The following is a 5,010-nucleotide window of genomic DNA, read 5'->3' as shown; positions in this document are numbered from 1 at the left end:
ATTTATTTTGGGTCCTCCCTCTTTGCACAGAGACGGTAGCACGCGGGTGCTCTTTTAGGGAAAAACAGTGGAAAAGGAGAACGCTCTGCCCGACGGCACTTCCTGGTTCTCTGTGGGGCACGGCCTCTGCCCTCGGCTTTGGGGAACCCCGGTGGCCTGGCCCCCCGAGGCCCGGCCTGGATCATGCGAGTCCAGCCCTCCCCCTCGCTCGGCTCAGGTTTGGGGGTCGCGTTCCCTGGGGCGCTCGCTCAGGGCGGCAGCTGCTCACCGTCTGCGTTTCTGCCACTCCGTCTTCAAGGGGCGTCCTCCCCCTGGCCCCCCAGATGACCCCAAGAGCAGGACCCTCCAGGCGACTACAATCGGGCCGCAGCCTTTCCCACATCCTCCCACTGGGCCATGGAAGGGTCCAGAAGAGGGGCCCAGTCTGGAGACCCCCCTTCCGAGCTCGGGACGTTCAGGACGGGCGTGAGCGGCGTCTTTTTGTTTGTTTGATTTAAAGTTATGACGTCCGTGCGGGTTAAAGGATAGGGGAAGAAATTCTTTATGGGGAAAAATATACATTTTTGGCTCGTTTCCTTCGGCAGGGGCAGCACCGACTGGTGGCCCCGTTGGGTTCCGAGCCAGCGGGGCCGACAGCGGAGGGGAGCGTCTGCGTCTTGGGGGCTGTCAGACACCCCCACGCTGCCCCCACTTCCCGAGCTTGCTGAAAGGCAGCGTGTTGGCCAGTTTTCCTCCCCCAGGTGGGTCCCCCGAGGCTGCCCCAGATGGGGGGAGCTGGGAGGGGGCTTGGAGTGGCACCTGCACCCACGAAGTCTTCCCCGGCCCTTGCTCCCCACCCGGCAAGCAGAATCTGATGCAGGGACCAAGAACCCACCGACCCAAGAATTTGATTTTTTTTTTTTTAAACCCTTTGCAAGCTCCCTTCCTGTTTCAGCAGCCCCCCCAACATTCCACCTCCCACGGACCCCACTCCTTGGCCTGCAGAGAGCCTTCCCCTGAGAAGTCAGGGTCTCAGACACGCAGCCTGCAGGTCCAGCTGCCCCATGGGGCCGTCCCCACCTCACTGCCGGCACCAGACAAACCTCAGCCCTGAGTGGGGGTGACGGCACCCCTTCCACTCAGCCCCTTGGGCTGTGGCCAGGGGAGGCCCCTCAGCGGGCTGACCTTCTGTGGGGAAGCTACTGTTGAAATGAGCCTTTGTGGGGCTGCAGATCGGATGCGCCCCATCCTCGCCCACCCACAGAGGCCAGTCTGGGTCCTGGGCCTCGAGCTCGCCCACCCGTCCCTCCCCCCAGAGGCTGTGCTGAAGTTTCCAGAAACCTGGAGCCCCTCTCTGCCCAGAGGCCTGGCACCAAAGACCATCACAAGCCCCCCGGGCCTGATCTGGAAACCATCAGAGCGGCCCCTGGGGCATCCCCAGCCTTCCCGATCTTCAGGGTGCAGGCTCAGCAAGGAGGGGCCTGGGTGGGAGTAGCCCCAGCCCCAGCCCAGAGTCTCTGCGGGTCCCCTCGAGGTTTACTGAGACCCGGGCGGGCTTCCCTTCCATCCTGACAGCCCCATTTTTGTGTTACACTCTCAAGATCCCTTTGGAGACCTGTTTTGTGTTTGTCACGTTTTTTGTACCTTCCTGGAGAACTGTAAACAGAGGCTGAAGCTGTACAACGGCATTTACTTCTGATTTTCAGGGCGCGGGAAGGCAAGGCCTATTTATGATGTTTGGCGACTGCTTTGCCTTCCCCACACCCTCCAGGAGGAAGCCCCCTGGGGCCACCCAGCTGCACCCCCAAGTTCAGAAATCCGTAAACACTCCGTCTCCCACCGGCGCCCACCGGCGTCCACCGGCGTCTTTCCCCTGACAGCTGCTATTGCTAAGAAAGCAGACTGGTACAAGCGGGAAGGCGTTTGTTCGGAGAACGACCCTCCTCTCCCTCCTCTCTTGCGCCCTGCAGTGACCTGTCCCCTGCAGCCCTGGCTCAGTGACTACTCTGGCCCCCCAGGGGGCCCTGCCATGGTCCCCCACCCCGGGACCCGCACCTTCCACCTCTTTCTCTCCGGCAATCAAACCGTGCCATCGCCTGCCCCACTCCGATCTTCATTTTTCTGGCCGAACCGATGGCGAAACAAAACACAACTGCAAATCTCGTGTGTCTTAACTTGCCCAGGGGTTGCGTGGACTCTGCCCCAGGGGTCTGGGGTGTGACAATCCACAGCCTGGCACCCTCCAGCTCAGCCGAGGGACGCCATCCTTGCCCGAACCCAGATCCAGGGGCACCTCTGGCCACGCAGCCATTGCTGGCCCCATGTATGCAACCCCGGCCCCAGACCACCGGGACCCCCAATTCTTTTTACGTGGAAGCGATTCTCTCTAATAAATCGGGTGATCGCGCAGCAGCCTGCCTCTCTGTGCCCGTGGGTTTCAGGGGCCTGGGTGGGAGTCCGACGATCGTTTCTAAAACAGCATCTCAGAGCAGAAAGAAACCATCCTGCGATTGTTTAAATGATGAAAACAATCATCACTGGATCTTAAACGAGCTTCTCTCGTTTAAGATCAGTTTGGCTCAGAAAATTTAAAGAACCTGACATTCATGCAGCATGGCCCAAACACACACACACACACACTCCCCCTGGGTTTTTATACTCAGCCTGCCTGAATTGTTCAAACTGAGTAATGTATGGGACCCCTCGTAAGGAGAAGATGTTGCTCCTGGATCCCAGTTGGAGAAACGCTGCATTAAAAGTAAAATTATTTCCATTGGCAAGACCTTGAAGAAAAGCCAGTTTTTGTTTTTGATTTTTATGCAATTTTATTGAGACACATACCCTACAATCATCCAGTGTTCAGTCAGTTCACAGTATCATCATATAATTGTGTATTCATCACCACAATCAATTTTTGAACAATTTTCATTACTCCAAAAGATAAAAGAATAAAAAGTAAAGAAAAAAAAAAACAAAACACCCAAAACATCCCATACCTCCCCCCACCCATTATTCATTTAATTTTTGTCCCCATTTTTCTAGTCATCTGTCCATACATCGGATAAAGGGAGTGTGAGCCACAAGGCTTTCACAATCACACAGTCACACTGTGCAAGCTACATAGCTATTCAGTCTTCAAGAATCAACATCACTGGGTTGCAGTTCGACAGTTTCAGGTATTTCCTTCTAGCTATTCCAATACACTAAAAACTAAAAAGGGCTATCTATATAATGCCTAAGAGTCACCTCCAGAATGACCTCTCGACTCCATTTGAAATCTCAGCCGCTGAAACTTTATTTTGTTTCATTTTTCTTCCCCCTTTTGATCCAGAAGGGAAAAGCCAGTTTTAATCCTAGATGCAGATGCAGACACTGGTGCTATCACACATGCAGTTCTTACTCCCCAGGATGAGCACTCAAATGCATTTTGAGGCTGCCCTATAATTTTGGGAAACACGAGGCTAGGCCCACCTCCAGTTTTGGGTCACCCCATCTCCCTGACCACCCAGAGCCCACAAGGACAAGCGGGGACATTACTGAGAGCGGGGGGAGGTGGGCTCCCTGGCCTCTTGTCAGGTGGGACCTGCCAGACCCCCCACACTGTGCATGGAGCCCCCTCCACCTGGCCCCATGCCCACCCACATTTAGACTGGTCTTGTCAATTTGTATTTCAAGATAAGTTTATTTAAAGAGTGATTCAGCTTAACTTAAAATGTTAAGCATCCTCCTCCAAACCCAGACACTCCCAGCCCCATGCGGTCAGGATCGTGGGGTGCAGGAGTACGGAGCAGGACAGCAGGGACCCCTGGGTCTGCCAGCTCCAGGCTCACCCCCTGTGGTTGGGGCTCCACACCAGCCCCCGGTTAAACTCCAGCAAACAGCCAGCCCCGGGGACTCTCGCCCTTGCCCCAAGCGCTCCCGTGCTCCCCAGCACCCACAGGACACAGAGGACCACCGGGGTTCAAGTCTCAGCTCCACACTGGCTCATCGAGCCTCAGTTTCCCCATCTAAAAAATGGGTATAATAATACAAGTAACTCCAGGGGAATTCAGGGAGATACTCGGGTTTAAAAGAAAAGCCAAGCCCGGGCCTGAAATGCAAAGGGATTCTTGAAGGGCGGTGGAGCAGGGTGAGGACCGCCGTAGAAGGTTAGGTCAGCGGCTAGTACTTTCTGGAAAGGCTCCGTTCCGGTTCCCACCGGCTCCCAGCTCCTGAACTCAAGATCTTCCCGCCTCCCCAAGGGCCCCGCCCACATGGCGCGGTGTCCCCACAGGCCCCACCCACTGAGGCTCCACCCCCGGGCCAGTCTGCTCGTCATTCTGCCTCCTAGGCCCCGCCCCAGAGACTCCGCCCCGGTCCCGCCCCAAAGTCCCCGCCCACCGAGGCCCCGCCCACCGAGGCCCCGCCCCCGGGGCCGGCTATTCTTCCTGTCACCTAAGCCCCGCCCACCGAGGCTCTGCCCCTCTCGGCCCCGCCCACACAACAGGGTCTGGTCGAGGCCCCGCCCACGTTGACTCCACCCCCAGCCCCTCCCACCAAGCTCCGCCCCCACGATTTCCATCACGCCTGGCCCCGCCTTCTCTTTGTTCCGGCCCCACCTCCTCCTTAGTCCCGCTTCCCAGCCCCCGCCTCTTCCGGGTCGCGCTACACCCGCCCCTCCCTTCCCGACCCTATTCCTGCGATTCCTTCTTTTCTTGGTCCCGCCTTTCCTCAGGCCCCGCCCCATCCCCGTTTCCTGATTGGGCCTTGCTCCGCCCACTGTTCCTCAGGCCCCCAGAGGCGCGAAGACCCTCCTAGGGCTGTTTCCATAACTGCCTGAAGGGAGAGTCCCCTGGATTGGCGGCGACGGCACTGCCACAGCGCCTCACGCGGGTCATGTTTGCTGCCGAAGGCGCGGTGTCGGGGCTCTGGAGCCCTCGCGGGCGGGCGCGGCGGGCCGGGTTCCTCTCTCCAGCCTCAGGCGCGACTGGGGCAGCCCGTAGCGGCCGCGGGCAAGGAAGGCCCTCGGCCCAGGTCCCGGATATTTACGTC

The sequence above is a fragment of the Choloepus didactylus genome, chromosome X (assembly GCF_015220235.1).
Source record: "Choloepus didactylus isolate mChoDid1 chromosome X, mChoDid1.pri, whole genome shotgun sequence".
Lineage (NCBI taxonomy): Eukaryota > Metazoa > Chordata > Mammalia > Pilosa > Megalonychidae > Choloepus > Choloepus didactylus.
This window is presented reverse-complemented; position numbering follows the sequence as displayed.